The sequence below is a fragment of the Mesoplodon densirostris genome, chromosome 20, assembly GCF_025265405.1.
Source record: "Mesoplodon densirostris isolate mMesDen1 chromosome 20, mMesDen1 primary haplotype, whole genome shotgun sequence".
NCBI classification, from domain to species: domain Eukaryota; kingdom Metazoa; phylum Chordata; class Mammalia; order Artiodactyla; family Ziphiidae; genus Mesoplodon; species Mesoplodon densirostris.
The window spans coordinates 20,185,816-20,209,312 of NC_082680.1; the positions used below are offsets into that span (position 1 = coordinate 20,185,816).

Consider the following 23,497-nt stretch of genomic DNA (forward strand, 5'->3'; position numbering starts at 1 on the left):
CTCTTTAAACAGAGTCTAAAAAGCATAAAGGACCTGGCCTGGTCAGGCCTCTTTTGGGCAGCTTTTTTTCTAATAGAACCCAGTAGCCACAGCCATAGAGAGCATGAACAATCTCTAAAGGGGGCAGTCTACTCAGGGCTGCTCCATCTCTGCTTGTTCAGATTGGCCAGAGAAGTAATGAAATGTCCTCTGAAAATCTTTTCAAGTGGATAGTATTGTGGGATTTTTACCCAGCTTTACTGAACTATAATTGACATATACATTCTGTGCTTACTTCCCATTTCAGAATTTTTTCTAAGGAGTAAAGACATAAACTGAAAGTTTAAACATCTCTTTCCTTTAAAAAGAAATTAACCAAATATATTCCCTTTTTTAAAAAATGGATAAATTTTAATCTGCTTACTATGGCTCAAAAAAGAAGCACTTCTCTATAATTCAAATATTTAAATGGTACATTTTTTTTTTCTAACCAGACTCAAAACAACTTAATATGAGTGGATTCTAGTGATTTTCAACTATCAGAATCCAGAAGTTCATACATGGTCTTCTGGACCTTCTTTTGCAATGCTTTTTATATTTATTAGAAACTCCTAAATTTAGCAGTTATATAAAGCCATATTTTATGTAACGAGAAATTTGTATTCAAATGCTATAGTAACTTCAATGTGTATGAAGCTCTCAAGGTGCTTTTATTTTTTCTCCTAGAAGGAAGAATTTCCACAAATACTCTTAAATGTCATTAAAATATGTTTTTAAAATTTATTTCAACTTTTCTCAGTCCCCAAGAAAACTACTTTCAAAACGGTTACCTTGAAATATATATATACACACACGTATACACACACACACACAAATACACTCATACTGTGGAAACAGCTGTTTGATACTGAAATGAAGGACTATCACTGAACTGTTTACACTCCTGATGCATGCTCCTTTTCAAATTACCTAAGGCAGACATGGTATTTCAAACACATAGAGTCTAAAGGTAATCTGAGTGAGGAGACTAAGTCATTGTACTTAAGAAAAGTGAATAGATGTACATCACTGAAAAATATTCAGCTTCATTCAAATGACTCTATTTCACATTCCCTTATCAATGATAAACGTTGTCTCTAAAGGAATGTTGTCTATATATTTTTTCTAATGATAGAAATTGTCCAAATTAGAACAAAAGTCTGAATCTAGTTATGCTATGAGAGTCTATATCATTTTCAGACTGTGACTATGATCGGGAGACGGGACAAGAGTATTAGTGTTGATATCTCTTGGGCAAGTGTTTATTTCTTGAGGAGATTTTATTTGCTTTTTGTCTTGAATGGTACAAATTTTAGAATAAACCATCTAAATAATGGCATCACTTCTTCACTTACACCCCACTGCCTAAGATTTGTTTAAATAGTCACAAGGCTGAAAATTCTGTAGAGTTATCAAAGCAATATGTTTCAAGATTCAAGAAATGATACAATAATAATGTAAATCAAAAGCTAGCAAGAAAACATAAATTATTTTTAGAAGTATTATGTTAACGTTGTCAACTCATTAGACAACCTGTAAAATGGAAATACTAAATTTTGGTAAATTTATTATTTGCAGAATGTTTCTTATAGACATAAGATTTCTTTACAATCTTTAACCCCATGAAGTGAGAAGAGCTTGAGGTCTTAATTTTTTTTACTTAATCTTGCCATTTCTAGTTTGTGATTTCTCCTCAAGTTATAAAACATTAATGATCATTACAAGCACTATTTCACAAACTACAAATTAAAGCTCTATAGCACTTGAAAAGCTTAAGAGGCTACATTTCTGATTACATAGCAGCTATCGCAAACAGTTATTACATGAGAGGTTTCTAAGTAAAATCACAATGAAAGCAAGGTAAAAATTAACTGTATGATTCTAGCGTGGCCTGATAACATTTGCTATCATGCACTGACAGCCGTGGAAAAGTCTTTACGTCTCCAAGGAAAAGCAGACTTTAAGGTCTCCCAACATTGGATTAGATGCCCTTGTTTCTAAAATAATCTTTCAGAATCAATGAGTTATTAAAAGGGGGCACATACCACCCCCCCAGAAATTAGTAACATTGTTTTTGGCAAAATTCTACCAAATAATAAAAAAAAACCTTTATTTTGCATTCTGTCTCCCTTCATGGAATTTGCAATCCAACTGGAAACATACAAACAATATCTGAAATACCAAGCTATAGCGGGTTGCAATTTAGAGTTATGAAACTGGGTTGTTCTGTTCTCCTCATATCTTCCCATTTTCTTTCTGACAATGCAAAAGGGAAATTGAGTCTTTATTTCTTAAGGTGAGGTCTATGGCAGGATAGAAAAACAAAGATGGCTTCCAAATATTTCCATTTCTAGCTATTTACTCTAAAATCCTAAGACTTTGGGGGAACTCAAAGAATGTTGGTTTCCACTAAAGGGAGTAGGTTCAAGGAAAAGATTTTTCCAGAGAATAAAATAATTGTCCTGGCCTTTTTTTTTTTTTTTTTTTTGGTGGGAGAAGGGAAGGTGAGGTAGAGATAAAAACAAAAGAAAAGAAGGAAAATTAGAATGATAGATCACAATCATAGACAGCAAGAATGTCCAGAGGAAATGGTTAACAGGTACACACCAAGAAAGACAACCAAGAGAGACCGTTGCTCTTGTTCAAGGACCAAGTCGCCCCACAGGACTACAGAGGGTAGAGCCGCACAAACTAACTACCCAAACTTCACACGATCAAGTTTGGCTCATGGAACAACCATTACCATTTCTGATATCATCTACAGGAGATTTCAATTTATCACCAGCTAACACCTTGCTCAATAGCCACCCAGAAGGAGAGCTGCCTGTGTTGCAAAACTGCATATGCCCCACCTGAATTTCTTCCTGATAACATGTCTCCTCTCAAAGCTTAAGAGTTCTTCACCTGAAACTAATACAACGTTGTAAATCAACTATACTCCAATAATTTTTTTTTAAAAGCTTAAGGATCCTTTTAAGCCCAAGAAGAAACAGGTGGTAAGCTATCTAGTAGGCAGGTAAGGCTGGAAAAACTGAATTGAACCAGCTTACGACTGTGTTTAGACTCTCTAAGGGTACAGTCATTACATATCATACGAGGGAATTTGCACTTCCGGGGGAACTTGGCCACCAACCAGGAGGTAGAAAAGTCACAGTTAAAAAATCACTGCTGAACATGTATATCTTCGTGGAACTTAAATACTGTGTTAGGAATTTTAAGGAAAATATTAAGAAATTCAATGGCAACTTGAAGCATAATTTTTACATATGAAAACAGAATAGACTCTTTTATGGAATAGAATATAAACTAAAATACTAAATATTATGGCCATTACCTTCAAACTCAAACTCAAAAGATTCCCTCCAACTCTGCCCTAGGGCTTTAGCTCCCTCCGCTCTGAGAATAAGATACTTCAGTAGGAAATGTAATAAACACCACTACACATTAACATGTGCAATTCATTGTGAATCTTTCCGGTACTCTAAATTTTCAGGGGGAAAAAAAAAAAACTTTTTAAAAATGAGTTTGCATAGATGAACTATTATAAGCTAATTACTGAAAAAAACAAATATTTACATAAACATAGGATATTTACATAAGTATGAAGAAGCACTGCATACTTTGATGTGCAAAGTTACTTCCCTTACAGTCTTCATTTAGGTAAAAAGATTTTGGGGTTGGTTTTTCCCCAACTCACCAGCTCTACGCAGCAGCATCCCACACCACCTGTGGCCTCACATGGCTTCTCCGCCTCCTTCACATTAGAGGAGCTGGAGACGATTCCCGTCGCTTCCTCGTGGGCGTAAAGGGTGTGCCCGCCACACGACGATGGTCGATGTCGGTGTCCTTGCTGGGGTCAGGGTCGACGCTGGGTTCGGCGCCGCGGGCGGGAGGACGCTGGCGTGGCGGCCTCCCAGCACCCAGCCCGGACCAGAGCCTCGTGCAGGGACCCGCAGCACCTGCAGCTCACCCTCGCAGTTGGCGCAGGCTTGCCTGGGCTCGTTCAGCCGCACCAGTTCGGTCCTCAGCTCGTAGAGCATGCGAACCAGCTCCTCCGCGGGTGTCAGGCTCAGCTCCACACCCAGCACCCGTTCCAGGGCCTCGATATTCTGGCCCGCACCTTGGCAGCTTCATCTGCCGGCTCCGCGGGGTGACGCGGGGTGAGGCCTGGAGGCTTGAAGTCTGGAAACTTGATGCCTGCAGTCTCAAGAACAGCTGGCTTCTCGGCCTCCTTTTCCTGGGGCGGCTGCTTCTCGGATGTCTTGCTCCGCAGCGGAGTATGCGGCTGTGAGACGCTTCAGCGAGCCCTCATTAGCTCCTCGCGCCCCTTCTGCCGGGACTAGATCTGGCGCAGCTTACGTAGCGGGTATTTCTCCGCCGCCACCTGCTCTGAGGCTTGTGAGCCGCAGCGCTTCAGCTGTTCCTTCCGCCATTGCAGGTGCACAGCATCAAACCCTGGTATCTAGAGGTCTGTGTTTGGCATGGCGTGCATGTTGGCCAGCTAGGCACAGATATGGTAATACCGTTCCTTCAAGTCCTCCACAGACCTCTTCTTAAACTGCTGGTGGTCATCCCGATCATGGCTAATGACAAAACGGAGGTCAAAGCGGCGGCTGAGGTCAAAGAAGTGGTCGTTTCTGCCTTTGTTCAAGAGTTGTCGTGAAGATAGAGCTAGTACCCCTGCTCTGAATACACTGGCACCTGCACAGTCTTATGGAACCTGGCGAAGGGGTAGTCCTTGCCCTCCTCAGCTGCCTGTCACCAGAATGGTAAAGAGAATCTAAAGAATACAGAAAAGACAGGTGTAAGTGGCAGTCACTACCTCTAGGACTTAAAGAGAGTATTCAAGGAAGAGAAACTTGGAAGAAAGCCACGTAGACTGATGTTCAGAACCAGTTGCCGAAGGTGTGACTGTCTCCCACTGGAGGGCAGAGCATTTCACCGAGGTGTTGCACCCCACCCCTGGCCAGCAGAAACTAACTGCACAAAGGGATTCCAGCAACACTACTAGGAAGCCACCAGCTGAAGAGGATGGGAGCAGGGCACTGAAACTTGCTGGGAGTGGCTACCTCTGAGGTGTGAATCTCACGAGAAAGCTGCATCTGGAGTTCTGGCAAAAAGTGCTAAGAAGCCACTCCACAGGGGACACACTATTGAGTGACCCACACGAGAATGGCAGCTCAGCTGCATATCACTGTAGCAAAAGGGGAAAACCACTGGTTTCTGGAAGAGGGGGTCTTCTCCCCTGTGGCATCCTTCCAGAGCCTTCTACTATAATGTTTAACATTATGCCAAGTGTTAAAGGAGGGCTGATTACAAGGTCCAGCTCCAATATTACAAAGCAGGACAGAGGAGGATGGTCTAGGGGCTGAGGTTATATGTTGAGAACAGACACACTGTACTTCCAAATAACTTCAACTATAATCCTTCAGCCATAAAGGAAGACCAGCATTTGTTTCAAAACTCTGCATGTCCATCTATCATCTATATGTAAATATTTTGGAGTCTGAGTCTGTGTCGTGGTGATGGGGGTGGATTAGTATCAAGGAACGCTTGCTTCTGGCCACCTCATTTCTTAGATGAAGCTGCATATCAATAAATAACAGTAGGTAATATTAAATGTTAAAAATCAAGGTAAAATAATGATCGCAAACTCTTTTCATGTGATACTAGAACACTGTTTAACAAAGCTACTTGAGTCATCTGAATCTCTAATGGAAACATTCTATATCCTATTAATATTAGGCTAGATATTGAAAAAACAAACTGATGAGATGCAAATGATGACTGTCTCATGGAAATGACTTCTGTATGGTAAAGAAGATAAACCCAAATTTTATGGTTTTATTATCCTGTATAGGTCATTATACCAGTTTGGTATCTAACTAAGCAAATTTATATATATATATATGGGATTGTTTCATTTATTCACATTTAAGTTTTTATTGATAGAGTTAGATTACATCTGCCACATACCTTCTGTTTTCTGTCTTCCTCCTTTACATTGAGTATTTTTGCACTAAGTGAATATTTTTAATGTAACATTCTAATTTCTTTAATATTTTTTCACTTTTGAAAAAAGGATTTTCTTAGTTGTTGCTCTGGGGATTTTTATATATATCTTAATTTAGAATCTACTCTAGATTTATACTGGTTTAATTCCATTGAGATATAGAAGCATTAATTCTGAAGAGCTTGATTTTTTGTGGTATTATTGTTATTCAGTTGCATCTATATATCATACAAATCCAACAATAAATCGTTATAGTTATTACTTTATATAATTTCATTTATTTTAAAGGAGCTGAGGAAAGAAAGGAGAGCAGGTATATATTTACAACACATATATGTATTTATATCTTCTTATGTACCATTTCTGGTTCTCTTCACTTGTGCCTGTGGATTTGAGTTACCATCTGGTATCACTTCCTTAGCCCAGTACAACTTTGCTCCCACTCACCTCCTTCGTGCTGGTGTTGGCAAATAACATTTCTATATGTTATGGGCCAAACAGTACAATTATATACAATTATATTGTTTTATACAATTTATTTTGTAATCAGTTAAGAGAAGAGGAAATAAGGGCTTTATCAATTTCATAGTTCTCCAAACTTCAAGAATGAAATCGTTTTTTGTATAAACCTTGAACTTTGAGTCAGGAGTTGGGACTTCACACCTAGAGATCTTCATTAAGCAGGACTAACTCGAGAGGTGAGGATTCAAAAGAAAATGTGCAAGGGTCTCCTCCAACTGCCCTCAAAGCATGAAGGAACTTTCAATTTGAATGTGTTACGGAGTCGTGCTCGGTTAATATTTACCAGTCTTTTTTAAAAAGTCCTATATGCTGAAGGTCTGATGACTGAAATATATTTAAAAGCCTAAATTGATGACTTAACAATGTTGAAAAGGAAGCATTAGGCCTTGATGCCACATAGCAGCATAAAAAATTTTAGACTCATTTCCCTGGCTGATTTAACAGCAAATGTATCTGACGGTGAAATAAATGACCTGTCAATGTATCATCCAGCCATACATTTCTGTGATTTCAATAGTTACAAACATTATTACTCCATCTCCTCAGTTCTATTCTTTTTTTTTACTGACATGTAAATATCAGATATTATGTGTGACAGAATAAAGCTTTTGTGAAGGTAAAAAGAGGTTTTATCTGAAATAAGCACCACTTCTCATTTTACAACCATGATATCAAAAGAGACATACTCTGACTTTGCATTTGAAAGAATGTTGTATGTAGTGCTATAAAAAAATCATGGAAGGATTTAGCAGACTTGTAGGTTCAGGCACTAGAGTCCAAGGGTAAAGATGCAAAGAAATATTTAAAAAAAAAACCTGCTAAAGTAGAATGACTCCTTCCCTCTGGCAAAATCACTGCCTCCCAGAAATAAAATGTAACATCCCAATTCTTTCAAGTGAGACCCTCTGATTTTCTCTCACCATAGCCCTGGGGCCATACACAAAGCCATCCTACTCTTGTTACGGTAGCAAGGTTACAATGAACCTACACAAGGAGCTGAAATATAAATGGGAATGCCTCTAAATTAGAAAAGAGTGGTGAGGAAGACTACAAAAGAAAACCTAAAAAGCCAAAGAAGTAAATGTAGTATAATCTAGAAAGACAAAAAAGAGGAACAAATTTAATATATCAGAAAAAACAAAATGAGTTTCCTTCATTTTTGACACTTTCTAACCAAAAGCTGGAAGGAATCTGAGAGCTCATCTAATCCAACTTCTTAGTATTCCAGATAAAAAAATTGTAGCCTAAAAAGGTACTTCCCCAGATACATTCTTTGAGATTCTTCTGAACTTACAGTTTTAAGAAGAGTAATAACTTTTTTAAAAAATTAAAGGGTGAACACAAAAATTTTAAAGTATACTTAAAGCTAAATTTAAATACGTATTACTTTGTAGATATATCCCAAATACTAAAAGAAAAAATGAAGTGCCGTTTTTTAGATGTTTATGGTGACTATAAACACAGATTTCTATAGATTAGAAAAGATATTACTTTGGGAAATGATTAATTGATAAATGTAAAAATATTGCATTTTATCAATATTTTTGATATGGCATGCATTGGTAGTACAAGAAAATATCCACTAAAGAAGCTGGATTCGTTTTTAATAACTTTTTAAAAAATTGACAATGATAAATACAATATTTATTTCTGACAGCTAAAATTGAAGAGGCCGATGAAGAATCTGAAAAGTTAACAAACACCATAAAATCATACCTACTAAGATGGATAAATCTATGGAGATTATTCAACTTAAATAAAGGAAAAGCAGTCTTCAATTTTATAAAGGGTTTGTAAAAAATTAGCAAACAGAAACCTCAATTAAAGAGAGTTGGGAGACCAGAAGGGGGAGCTCTCAGACCCTGTGATGACAGCGGAGCCCAACAGGAAGGAGAAAGACTCCTCTTCTTTCCTGGCAAGGACTCCACCAATGAAGAGCCATGCACTCTGTTTACTGTAGCTCCCTCCCCGGCCCACCCACCCCACAAGGCCAACTTCCTTTTCCTCTCTTGAAAAGCATTCTCCTCCCTATGCCTTGTGGCAATTTGCAGGGTTGCAGAACTCAAACTGTAATTCTCTGCTGATCCCAAATGAACCCATCTTTGCTGGAGAAATATCTAGCAGTCTATTTGTTTCGGGTTAACAGGTTTCTACGCAGAGGATGAATTAGTATCTCTTTACTATCAAAGAAAACACAACAGAATAGTTATTCACGAGAGAATAGAAGATACAGAGAATCTATAAGAAGCGTTTATTAAAAAGCTTACTTTTTCCACCTCTATCATCAGTATATTATGGCAACAATTAAAATAGTTTTGCAAAACTATGTTTTAAGTATCATGTATGTTTTACGTTTTATGGAAAGAAAATAGTTTAAAAAGACAAAAACAAGAAACGCATGCAGGTACACATGTGTAGCCAGGAATATTACATTATTTTATGCTCTCAAAAAACCCTACAGTCTAAACTATTATTTCCCCCTAGATAATATACAAAAGTAACCTCAATAGTAGGAATCAGACTGTGGTTACTTTTCCCAGAAGAGCTACTTACATGCAATAATTAAAATGAGGAATTCTTTAAGCACTGAAAGGCAGATGTCAAAAATGTCACTTACTACATACACCTCAGGATGAATTTTCCTACCCACTCAGTTATCCCTTGAAGGTATAAAGTTTTCCTGAAAATCGACTGGAATCTATTTTCATTTTTTAAATTTAGCCTGGTACACCATACTCTACATAGATAATGACTAGGATGTATTAGAGGTTCAATAAATATTAAATGAAGTCCAGGGCTGGGCAGAATTATTCTTGTTTCTGTTTTGAAGGAATAGAAGGCCCCGATTAGCTGCAAAGAAGGCTTGAAATGTGTTATAGTTGCAGATTAACTCCTGCTAAAAATGGAGTTCAGTTAGCAAATAAGGATGCAATGAACATTAGGCAGGCATCTAATATGCTCTGACGCATCCTGTAATAACGATGGAATAATCCACCCACTTCCTCACCAGCATCACCATATAAATTGGATCACTTTCATATTATTATTACTATTCATATGAAAATAAGTCTAGTTCACTTTCTTCTTTTCTGAAATTCTATGATTTTTTTTCAGTTGCTTCACCACAATCCACATCACTATGGCAAATAGTATTTGCATTTCATGCATCTTACCTGAGACCAAAAGCCGACATAAGGTCTTCCATTTGAACGATACTGGGTTCTGAGCAATTAAATTAAAATACTGTGTAATTTCGGAAGTTGTCTCAAGTGGACCTGAGGAAAATAGACGAGGGCCATAAGAAATTAGAGCGAGTCCTGTGATTCATTTGTTTTTAAATTCCTTTGGTTAATTTAATTCTGCTTTTGCAACCACAATAACAACAAAAAGTCCTCTGTTGCACATATGTATATGGTATCATATACAAATCTAAATTTTCATAGAAAGACAACAAAAGTGAAATCATATCAGCCTAGTTTCTAGTTTTAATGGTTATTTGGATAATAGGCTAGACTCTGTGAGTCTTATTTTCAGAATCTCCAACAGGTATCATAATAACTGGGTGATCATAGGCTGGTCCATGCTAGTATGTCCACACATGTTGTTTTCAGCCAGCATCACTTCTAACTGGTCAGCGCTCATGTCATTTACATCATTAAATATTTTTAATAATCCTATGGTACCTATAATATAGGATATTTTTAAGAATTAAGCAGAGTGTCTGCAAAGTTTCAATAATTTATTCCCTCCTTTGAGTCACTCTTGATAACTCTGTAAAATTTGTTTCTTGAACTTTTCTTCTCTTGTACAATATTCTGACATCCTATCAGTATTTGTTTACTGAATTTTTGTTTTGTTTTCTCTTCTGTATAATAGTAGCTAATGTTGGCAAAAATTGAATTTTTTGAAGTATATAGAATGTTATGGGTTTTGGAATTTGTGAACACAGATTTAGAAGACCAACATTTACAAGTAAAATATTTTACTCTGGGCCTCCCTGGTGGCGCAGTGGTTAAGAGTCCGCCTGCCGATGCAGGGGATACGGGTTCGTGCCCCGGTCTGGGAGGATCCCATATGCCGCGGAGCGGCTGGGCCCGAGAGCCATGGCCGCTGGGCCTGCACATCCGGAGCCTGTGCTCCGCAACGGGAGAGGCCACAACAGTGAGAGGCCCGCATACAGCAAAAAAAAAAAGAAAAAAAAGAAAAAAAAAAAAGAAGGAGTCATATTTCTGAGTATGTGAAATCAATAATTATCCTCTCACAGACATGTTAAAAATTAAGTCAATGCCTCATTAAAGCAACATTCTAAGTGGTAACCTATACTTACCACTCTGAAAAGAAATTGCATTTAATATATTCTTTACTTGATAAATATTAAGTAAAATAGATTATTTTTCCACTGCACTTATTACATTAAGTACTCATAACTCATAGATGAGAATTGTAACAAACATATTTCTAATCCAATTGATTTAGATGTACTATCCTATTACACTTCATAATTCTCTTATTTTTAGTTTTTGAAAGGTTTTATACAGTGCATCTTAAATGACTGTACAAAAGATTTAATTCAGACATATTGCAAAATAGTGGTAAAGAGAATATTATAAAGTATGTTGGCTTTTTCAAAAGTGCTTTCCAAGGATAGCAATCAACTGTAACAAGCAGAAAATTTAAATATTTAGAGTTTGGCTGCCACCTACAGGGCTATTTTTAGTCTTGTTGTCTTCCATTCCCAAATGACCAATATGACTAAACCTCTAAAAATTTTATAAAATTTGGAGGAAAAAAAGAGACTTGTAAATAAAGTTGTTTCTTCCACTGACAAACTGTTCCCAAGAAAATTTAAATGATCACTCTTGAAGCTCTACGTGTACATTGATTTAGCGTCTTGTTGAGATTTGGACTAATCATTCTTTTTCATGATAAAATGCTTAAAAGCGCATTTTAGGACCACGATATAACACCACATATAAAGTGATCCTAATTTAATGCAATGTATTCTTGTAAACAGTGAAAAATCTTAATTTTAATAACATTGCTAAATGTTTTAACCAAGGAGATCGAGAGGCAGTGGATGAAACAAATACAGCTATACAAGATAAATAGCAAATAATTTGAAGAGGGATGATAAGAAAGTATTTCCTTGGGTATGTAAAAATGTTACCATGACCTGGAGCCTAATATAAAATTATAATAAATCAAGTCTATTATGCATACTACATTTGTCTAGGTACAAACTGAGGTTCTGTGCAAACCACCAAAACATCAAACATCCTCCCAATCCTGGCTAACGTGAGTGACTTCCATTTCTTTATCAACGACAGCTGTACGCTCTGGCATACTTTAGTTGTTCCTTCTTCTAGATAAGGTTTATTAAGACACCCTGTTCCCTGATAAGCTTTCCTTCTTTAAACTGTCCCCCAAATCACCTAACACAAACCCAAATTCTATTATACATCTTTCTAACATCCTCTGACTGAGACGCCCATACGGTTCCCCATGGTTTGTGTTTCCCTTGCTGCCACTGAGTAATAAAGCCCAAGCTGATTCCTGATCATAAAGGTTTTTTTTTCAGTAAATCACATAATGTGGTTTTTAAAAGTTAAAATTATTTTTTCTTTATTCAATAATTCCCCTTCTATCTTTTTTTTTCAGTGTTTTTATTCATGCCCATTTCTAATGATTACACTATAATTGTTCATTGGATTAATTTTTCACTATAGTAGTTTTGCAAAAATAATAGAAATGATTCATCTGCCTGAATACAAACTCCTGTGCAATGTGATTTTTCAGGTCCTCACACCAAGAGTTAGGGTTTATTAAATGTCCACTGGCCTTGTGACTTGCTTTGACCAGTAGAATGTTTCAGACGTGCTGGTGCCAGTTGCGAGCTTAGCCCTCAAGAGACATGCACTTTTGTGTTCTCTCTCATGAACCCTCCACTGCCACGTGTTCAGCTCTGGCTCAGTGATGAATCAAAACCAGAAGAAGCAGAAACAAGTTCGGCAGCCAGCACCCAGCCAAACTGGCAGCTTTCTGCAGACAAGCGAACGAGCTCAACAGAGGCCAGAAGTACCCAGACCCGATGACCTCAACCTCAAATTCCAACCCCAGACCTGTGAAATAAAGGGTGGTTTTTAACCCAGTAAACTTTTTGGTGATATATATGTATCACCAAATGTTTGTGTGTGTGTGTGTGTGTGTGTGTGTATGAAGTGATATATATATCACATATGCATAAGAAGTGATTTTATATAGTCTCCGGCAATCAGTTTCTATTTGCCAAATTTATCATTTCATTTTTATCAGATTCACAATTTATATATCTGCTTACTTAGTAGTGTATTGCTCATTAGTTCAAACAGAGGCAACAACAAATAGTGAAGAAACAGTACAATGCATGTTCCTTGTTCATTAGATTGTCTTGTATTAAATAGTCAAAAAGAAAAGGTAAAATTAACATACTTCTAAAGAAAAGGATTAACTATTTGGAAATTGTCTGAGTAGCGCCGGAAAGAGACATTTCATGTACGTAGCCACTTGCAGTAGTTTATTCATTTGATTGCTTTGAATAACCTATTACTGATGTTTCCTTTAGATGAACTTTTGTGGTTTTCTTCAATATATTTTTCTTTGTTATTTGATTTTGACTTGCAAATGGGAATGGATGGGTTATAAATAGTAATAAACAAAATGGTGCATTAGTAACATGGTGGCACTACTTTTAACCTCAAAGTCTTAGTTAACCTGGAATTATCAACCTTCATTTCAAAAAATTTCTATACCTATGAAACATAACATTATGATGCTGAGAACAACTCCTACTGGCTTTTACAACCCACTGTGAAACCCAGACAGTGCAAAGTGTGATGCAGAAACAGTAATTATTCCCTGCTCTAATGCTAGGCAGGTGTAGATAATGCCAGATGGGAAATTATAAAGCCTAGTGAATCTAAATGCTTAAATTTACCTGAAAACATAAAGAATTAGTGAGTTAAAAGCCAATGATTCACTGAAATCTGTTCTTTCAGTATCAAATGAACAAAAATGATGTAGTTGTTTTAGGAACACAGGTTTGTCTATTTGAGGGAATCAATCAAATATTCCACTCTACTTAGACTTCCTCTCTCTCCTCAAACATCCAACACCTTGTCTGCTATCTTCACTCTCAAATGATGGCCTTACTACCTATTGAAACCAGAAGAAAACTTCCATTTCCATGAGGTCTCACTATGGCATCTTATCTCCCTCTGAATCTGTGCCCAGTACTTTGCCTTCTCTTCTATTACTATGGATGAACTCCTATCCGAGTTCATGTCCTCCAATTTCCCCTATATTTCTACATTCCTTCTGCAAATTTCCTCTATATCTTCCTCGTTATCAAGAGCTCATTCTTCTAATATTCTTATATAAAGGTAGACAGTTGGCTCCCATCTCTTCTGTAACAACAATTATCCTCTCTCTGCTAGATTGTACCTATAATCCTGTTTTATTCTCTCCCATCTTCATTTTAAATAGTATCTCCTTTGAACCCATGGACTGCTCCTGCTATTCCCCTGTCATTTTTTTCTTCTTTTATAGAAAAATCTCTTCAACATTATTGCCTAGAACCAACTTTTCTCGTTTCATATTTATAGAATTCACTCCAATAAAACTTCTGTTGATCCCACCCCACCGAAACATTTAACAAGATCTCCAGTGACCATTATGCGACCAAATCTCATGTATTAATCTCAGTCCTCATTTCATGTGACTATAGCAAGATCTGACCCAGTTGAATAAACCCAGTTGAAAAAAAAAAACAACAACACTTTTTTCCCCACTTGGTTTATGGGGCATTCCTCCTGGTTCTTTCCATATCTCAGTCATCACTTTCTCTGTCTCCTTTGCTGTTTCCACATCAACTCATCAACCACTAAATATTTAAATGTCCCAGGTCTTAGTTCTAGGATAATTTTTTAATGTAAATCACCTCCTATGTGGTCCTACTTAGTTTCATGGCCTTAAATGCTAGCAGTATACTAACATCTCCCATATTGTTTTTTCTTTAATATTTATTTATTTGGCTGCACTAGGTCTTAGTTGCAGTGTTATATACTCATCTCCTCAGGGATCTTTAGTTGCAGCAGGCAGGGTCTTTAGTTGTGGCATGCAAACTCTTAGTTGCAGCATGTGGGATCTAGTTCCCTGATCAGGGATCGAACCTGGGCCCCCTGTATTGGGAGCGCACAGTCTTAGCCACTGGACCACCAGGGAAGTCCCTCCCATATTGTTTTTTACAATGCAGAACTCTCACCTTTGAATGATGGTAGAATATTTGATTAATATATTGTACAACACACACACACATTCTAATTAGACAATTTTTTTTAAAGCATGATGTTTTGTGACTTAAAATATCATTATGAACTCTGACTTCTCACATGATGGAGTAAGCAGTCAACAAATCCTTTCCCCAAGAAAGCAACTATGAAGTTAAATGAGTGTCCAAAACACACATTTCAGCATTCAAGAAACAAACTTTCCCAAACAGAATCATCTATTCTTAAAAAATATTGAGCTTCACATAACAATGATTAGTCTGTGGAGTTCTTACCTATGGTTCCCAAGCCTCTCACCCCCAAATTCTGTCAGGGCAGCGGTTTTAATCAGAACAGGGCAGGTTATGGAAACCATAACCTGCTACCTTTGCTTTACCTCTGCTACCTTTGCAGAGAGACCTAACTTAATTTAGAATGTTACCTGTTAAAATAGCAATCTCAGAAACATGTGAACAAGAAGGCCCAATGGATCTGCCAGCCTAAGGTACCAACTAGTTTGGGACAAGCAACTAACCAGTGGACGAGCATGTTAACAGAGAAACTTCCTTGAGGTAAGACAGCCATGTAGGGTTTTCTCTGAAAACATCTGGTGGAGCAGAGAGAATTTTAGCTATTCCTCAGTCCTTTTTTCATTGCCATCTCCTCTATAAAGCAAAAGTTTTAAAGTCTGACCAATTGAATCATAAATGGGTACTAAATGCTAACTCATAAAATACACAAGTGCTGTATTTTAATGCAGGGGAGATAATATAAAGATGGATGTGTAGTGTCAATGTCTGAGAACATTGAGAGGAAACCCTGGGACTTCTGTAATCAGTATATCCATATGCAAGGAGATAAAACTTACACATCCAATCATGCAAAAAGTAATTCCAGATGAACTGTAGTTCTCAGTAGGAAAAGCAAAACAATAAAACTTCCAGAAGGTAAAGAGGAATATATCTTTATAGTCTTGCTATAGGGAGAGATTTTTTTAAACCATATATAAAAAGCATTAACCTTAAAGGAAGAGATCAATAATACAAATCACTTTAGAATTTAGAATGTCTGTTCATCAAAATATATCATACAGAGTACAATATGTAATACATCTAGCCAAGAAAAGCCTCATATCCAGAATGTTTAAAAAAAAACCCTCATGAATCAATAAGAAAATGTACAGCCAACACAGTGGGAAAATGGGCAAGAATTACAAAGAAGAGACTAACAATTGAAAATATACTCAAACTCCATTAGTCATCAGTAAAAGTCCAATTAAAACTTCAGTGAGGCATTATTACTTATGCAGCAGAGTGGCTAAAACTGGAGAGAATGGCACCACCAATCACTACTAACATGGGGCAAGAGGAACTCAGTACTATTCATTAGGAGAGTACATGGTATGACTATTTGGAAACAGCATTTTACTCACTATTGATATGAACAGACATGTAACACAAAGATCCCACAATCTACTCCTCGGTATACTGCCAACAGAAGTATACACATCTAGGACTTCCCTGGTAGCACAGTGGTTAAGAATCCACCTGCCAACGCCGGGGTCACGGGTTTGATCTCTGGTACAGGAAGATCCCACATGCTGCGGAGCAATTAAACCTGTGTGCCACAACTACTGAGCCTGTGTGCCACAACTACTGAAGCCCCCGCGCCTAGAGCCTGAGCGCCACAACAAGAGAAGCAACTGCAATGAGAAGTCTGTGCACCACAACAAAGAGTAGCTCCCGCCTGCCGCAACTAGAGAAAACCTGCACACAGCAACGAAGACTCAACACAGCCAAAAATAAATAAATTAAAACATAAATTTTTTAAAAAGTATACACATTTACATCTTTATCTCTATATCTAGCTATCCATCTATTGATCATCTATTATAGATATTATATAGATTAATGTATATAAATAATGATTCTAATTAAATATATTTCCAAGGTAGGGAAAACTAAACTATTATATTAGAAGTTAAGCTAGTGGCCACATTCGGGTTTAATATTTGGGAGGGGACAAAGAGGTGCTTCTGAACTGCTGTCAACATTTTATTTTGACTTGGGCAGTGGTCAAATAGGTTCTCACTTTGCAAGAATTTACTGAGCTGTACATTTATATTTCATGTATACATTGATATTCTTTACAATTTGTCTAAAATTTAATAACTATGTTTTTAAAATAAATATGGATCCTCCTATTTCCAAATGAAGTGGAACTTCTGTTACCTGAACAGGCAGAGATTTCAGACTTACAAAATATAGATGCTCCTTCAGTGCCTGATGTGGAATATAGAATCCCACGCCAACACACAAAACAGAGTTCTATCAACTGAATTTCATTGGTTAAAAACTAAGGATAAGTATGTCTTATCAATGAAACAGAGAAAAATAATTGCATGCTAATTGGAGGTTGTCTAAGCCCTTACCCTTCTTTCTTCTTCATAGAAATTTGTTTAATTCTGTGAAGCCTGTTAATTTGAAAAACAAAAACAAAAAATGAAGGACCTTGAAAGAGTTCAAAGTCAAAGTGGCATTGTTTTGGGAAATTTTTATTTGGAAAATTATTTTTCCCTTGCATTGTTTGATGGAAATCCTGCTCTGCAAAAAAAAAAAAAAAAAAAAAAAAGGTCTTAGGCAAAGTCAAATTGCCTTGAGAAATACAAATTAATATTTTTAGGGGCTAAATTATTTTCATATCAGAGCATGATGCTGATAAGCAGCATATAGTCAGCCTGAAAGGTTTTACTTAGCAGATGAATCCAAGTCCTCCAAAGTACCTCAAAGTGCCTCTGAAGCTACTTGTAAGGTGAATTGAAAGCTGTTAGACTTCCAGAAGGGCAATTGGATGCTCTGGGACCTATCCTCATCTCTGAAGTAAAACCAGAGACAGAATTCTGTTCTGTGCAAAGAAAATCAATCTCTTTATCTTTTATAACCCATGAGTAATGGTAAAATGTAGAGTGAGAGAAATTATGAAAACCTTTCTAGGTTATTAAACTGCTTATATTGCCCTTGAAACATGGTGCCCAAAGTCAGGTACTGCTGTTGGACAGACAGTAAAAGTCTGGGCTTTGAATTCAGGGCTTAATAGAACATTAACAAATAACTTGGTAAGTGAAGAGCCTGCCTTTCCACGAGTGTGTGCCAAGGTGGTCATTAGAAGAAATAAGATCCTGTCTGCAGGAAGCATTCAAACCAAAATGAAACCAAATTGACTACCTGGACTGGCCCAGCATTGCAAAGAAGGAGAATTCATTGTCCTTTCTAGTGCAGACCCCAACTAAAGCAGTAAATCAAAGAAGAGATTCCATGACCTTTTTTTTTTTGCCCATAAAACGTAGTTTGCTCTGGTACAGAACTGCATAAAACATGAAGAGAAATCTATTTCAGTTAAAGAAAACCCTGAGGCAGAGGAAGGGAATCCTTGTTCTGGCTGGTAGTCACCATTCTGAGTTATTATCATGTCAGCCATTCAGCATGTGAACCCCGTCTCTAGTTTAGACGTTGGCTCTCCTACCAGCTGCCTCTCTGGAATGAAAGGGTGAGTAATTGGGAATAGAAACCCCTCTTGAGACCCCTCCTAAATAATCAGGAAAAGGAATCTCCTCAGTATTTCAGCCCATCACCGTCTTGCATCTTCCTGTCTGAAGGCAAAACAGTTTCACTTTGCTTTAGAAATGCTAGGAAGAGGAAACCCTGCAAAATGTCAAGCACTTCTTTGGATACAGCAAATTGCATTAGAGTTTTCCCCCTGAATTACTCCCAGATAATTGCCTTAAATCTCTTCTACGGAAATACAAGCCTGGCCTCTGTGTACAACCCCCTAAACACTGACTGTCATTCTTAAAATAGGGGAGCTTTATTTATTTATTTATTTATTTGCAGTACGTGGGCCTCTCACCGTTGTGGCCTCTGCCGTTGCGGAGCACAGGACGCGCAGGCTCAGCAGCCACGGCTCACGGGCCCAGCCACTCTGCGGCATGTGGGATCTTCCCGGACCGGGGCACGAACCCGTGTCCCCTGCATCGGCAGGTGGACTCCCAACCACTGCGCCACCAGGGAAGCCCGGGGAGCTTTATTTAATACCCTGCAATATGTACCTCTCAAATTATATGACAATGCTGTTCAAGATTTTAAGTCTATCTTTTTTTTTAAACCTCAGAAATTAGATGTATCATTACCAAATTATATAGTTGATATTTCTTTAGACTTACCCACAGGTCTTCCATTTTCAGAGCTGACTCACTTCTTGCTCCTCAGATTTTCCTCGGGGATCATTTTTGTTCTTCCTAAATCACATTCATTAAAAATTCCTTTAGTATAGTCTGCTGCAAATAAACTCTCTCAGTTTCTATTTGTCTGGAGCTACCTTTATTTCACCCTCATCCTTGAAACATTTTTCCCAAGTCTACAATTCTAGCTTGATAGCTATTTTCTCTCACTCTTTTAAATCTATTATTCCACAGTCGTCTGGCTTCCTTTGTTGCAACTGAGAAGAAAGGCATCAGTTTAACTACCATTCATTTATGTGTAACCCAGTTTTTATTCTGACAGTCTTTTATTTTTCTTTCTTTTTCTGCAGTATCTGTTATACATAAATTTAATGTATCTTAATTTATATTATTTGGTAAATATTTTGCTTCCTCTATATCAAGATTATTATCTTTAATCCATGCTGGATATTTATTCATTTTCATTGATTTGTATTTTTATATTTAATATTTATATTTTTATATTTATATATATTTTTTTCATTGTGTTTATCCTCTCATTTACTCATAGAATTCAGATTATAGCCATATTAGACTGTCCCACTCTGTCTTCCAGTTCTCTTTACACCGATGGACAGCAAGAAATAGCAACACACTCATATTAGAAAAATTCAAAGAGAAAGAGGTTGTATATAAAATGTCTATTTAAAAGCTGAGGAATCTAAAGTACAACACAAATGAACATATCTACGAAACAGAAACAGACTCAGACATAGAGAACAGACCTGTGGTTGCCAAGAGGGAGGTGGGGGAGGGATGGACTGGGAGTTTGGGATCAGCAGATGCAAACGAGTATATACAGGATGGATAACAACAAGGTCCTACTGTATAGCACAGGCAACTATATTCAATATCCTGCGATAAACCAGAATGGAAAAGAATATGAAAAAGAATATATATATGTATAACTGAGTCATTTTGCTGTACAGAAGAAATTAACACAACCTTGTAAATCAACTAGACTTCAATAAAATTAAAAGTGAATAAATAAATAAAAGTTGAAGAGATGAAGGGGAACTATGACACATGCAGCAACCAAATCCAGCAGCAGTGACTCTGTTAACATCCCAGATCCTAAGGAACAAGAGGTGGAGTGGTTACCAGAACTCAGAAAGACAGACCTGTGAGTGGCAGGCCACCTTGTGATAAGCAATGACATTCTGTGAAAGGATAAAGCTAGACTAAGGCAACTTGCAGGGTGACAGAAGATTGACTATCCTTACACCATTCATCTTCCTCCCTCTAATCCTCTGCCAGGGCTCCAACCAAAAGCAGAGGGCATGGCTTGTTGTCCATACATGTCAACCTGTTGGATAGTCACAGTGTTAGACCATCCAGACAAAGACTCACAGACTATCAGAGTCATGTCATTGCTCATTAGCCCCAGCAACAAGAACACTGCAGCTCTCTTGATTTCGCTTAGTGTCTGTGGCATAGCTTTTTTAATGGCTCCACCTTCTCTGCGGAGGTGACTTTCCAAATGTGATCGGGAGATCACCTCATTCAAAATCACCTGAAACCTTTATAAAATGCAGATTTAGGACCCTAAAAGCTCATAAGGATCATTATGCTTAGGAATAGGTCCAGAAATCTTCATACTAATTTAGTCTCTCTATGATCAAGAAAAGTCACTGAGCTATAAAATAAGAATTTTGTGCAAGCACCTTCATTCTCTTTCCTACTAGGTCCCTTGGAAAGGAGTTGAAATATTGTTAGGTGGAAATAATCATGACTTTCTATAGAAAGTAGGAAGTTCTCAGAGTCCTGTGACTTCTTTGTTTAAAATGATTAAACATCTCAGTAAGAGAGGTTCCCAATGCATTCTTTTATTTTTTCTATAATGCATATGGATATTATTCACACCCTACAATTTAAAAGCTACAAATATATCACTTATTTTAAATGGTACCTACCAGTACATTTTAAAAATGTGAAAATCAATGTAATGTAGATCTGTGGAGAAGATTTCATTAAGCAAGTAGGACTTAAAGAAAGAATATCAAGGACAGGGATCAGACATGTGCAGTAGAAGCAAGAATACTAATGCAGCATCTGAAGAAGAGTGAGGGATCCCTGCGAAGGAGTAAAGGGTCCCTGTTAGTTTAAATAGAAGATAAGTCAGATTGTAACCGGCTGCTCGCCGCTCAAAAGCCAATACAGTAAGTCCCCTACATATGAACCTTCAAGTTGTGAACTTTCAAAGATGCGAACGTGCATTCACATGTCCAATCATGTAAGTTAGTTCACATGTCTGGTGTACACTGTCACATGCGTGCATCCTCTACAAGTGGTTGTGCTTTTGTGTACTTTACTGTACAGAGTACAGTAAAGAATAAAGTAGCACAGTATCTTTATTTCAAGCTAGATTTGCAAGAGGACGACTTCATTGAACTCCTTGCTGTGCAATACAAGGAGCTTTACTAGTGAAGACCTGATGGAATTGGAGGCCCAGAGAAAGGACAAAGAGAGATAAGAGGAAGAAGAAGTAACTGAAGAACTGAAGAGATTCACGATGCAGGAAAAGGCAAGGGGATTTTCTTTATTTCAGGAGGCACTGTTAGTTTTTAAGGGACATGACCCGAACGTAGAACGGTTCACGAAGGTTGCAGCAGCCGTTCAGAATGCAATCCAGTGCTACCGTGTCATCTATGATGAGAAAAAGAAGAGCTACTACCCAGATATCACTGGATTCTTTTTTCAAGAGGGTAGATAGAATTGAATCCAGGAAGGAACCACAACCTGATGTTGTGCCATCAACGTCTGGCGAAGTGAAACTGCAGCTTGCCCTCCGTCTCCTATTGCTGACGGTCCTTCAGCTCTACCATCTCCCACCTCCTCTCCCTCTTCCAGTCAGTCACTCTTCTTGCCTGTTCACTCAATGCCAGTCCCTGTATGCCAGCTGTTGTACTACTGTACTTTTCAAGGTACTGTACTGTAAGATTAAAAATGGTTTCTTTATTTTCTGTTTATTTGTTTCTATGTGTTATTTGTGTGAAAAGTTTTATAAACCTATTACAGTACAGTACTATATAGCCGAATGTGTTAGTTGGGTACCTAGGCTACCTTTTTTTTTTTTTTTTAACATCTTTATTAGAGTATAATTGCTTTACAATGGTGTGTCAGTTTCTGCTTTATAACAAAGTGAATCAGTTACACATATACATACATCCCCATATCTCTTCCCTCTTGCATCTCCCTCCCTCCCCCTCCCACCCTCCCTATCCCACCCCTCTAGGTGGTCACAAAGCACCGAGCTGATCTCCCTGTGCTATGCGGCTGCTTCCCACTAGCTATCTTTTACATTTGGTAGTGTATATATGTCCATGCCACTCTCCCACTTTGTCCCAGCTTACCCTTCCCCCTCCCCATATCCTCAAGTCCATTCTCTAGTAGGTCTGCGTCTTTATTCCCGTCTTGCCCTTAGGTTCTTCTGACCATTTTCTTTTTCTAGGTTCCATATATATATGTTAGCATACAGTATTTGTTTTTCTCTTTCTGACTTACTTCACTCTGTATGACAGCCTCTAGGTCCATCCACCTCACTACAAATAACTCAGTTTCATTCCTTTTATGGCTGAATAATATTCCATTGTATATATGTGCCACATCTTCTTTATCCATTCATCTGTTGATGGACACTTAGGTTGCTTCCATGTCCTGGCTATTGTAAATAGAGCTGCAGTGAACATTGTGGTACATGACTCTTTTTGAATTCTGGTTTTCTCAGGGTATATGCCCAGTAGTGGGATTGCTGGGTCGTATGGTAGTTCTATTTTTAGTTTTTTAAGGAATCTCCATACTGTTCTCCATAGTGGCTGTAACAATTTACATTCCCACCAACAGTGCAAGAGGGTTCCCTTTTCTTCACACCCTCTCCAGCATTTATTGTTTGTAGATTTTTTGATGATGGCCATTCTGACCCATGGGAGGTGATAGCTCATTGTAGTTTCGATTTGCATTTCTGTAATGATTAATGATGTTGAGCATTCTTTCATGTGTTTGTTGGCAACCTGTATATCTTCTTTGGAGTAGGCTAACTTTTTTGGACTTACGAACAAATTGGACTGAAGAACGAGCTCTTGGAACTGAACTCGTTCGTATGTAGGGGACTTACTGTAAAGAGGCAAGGTTGGTGGAAAGGAAAGTTTGCTTTATTTTGGATGTGGCAACAGCGGGAGGGCAGACTCCTGTCCAAAGGCCAACTCTTCCACCCCCCCACCACTGATAATCAGTGGGCAAGAGCTTTTACAGACGAAGGGAGGGGGCTACATGCAGAAACAGCACAGTCAGCTCTGACAGTCATATTCAAATGGTCATGCAGTGGTCTGATCAGCGTCATCTTGATTGTTTAAGTACAGTTAGTGT

At 37.7% G+C, this 23,497-nt stretch overlaps 1 pseudogene; it reads right to left on the bottom strand.

Annotated features, from left to right (window-relative positions):
* Window positions 1-3,670: 3,670 nt before the first annotated feature.
* Window positions 3,671-15,232, bottom strand: LOC132481178 (DNA methyltransferase 1-associated protein 1-like; annotated as a pseudogene).
* Window positions 15,233-23,497: the final 8,265 nt, after the last annotated feature.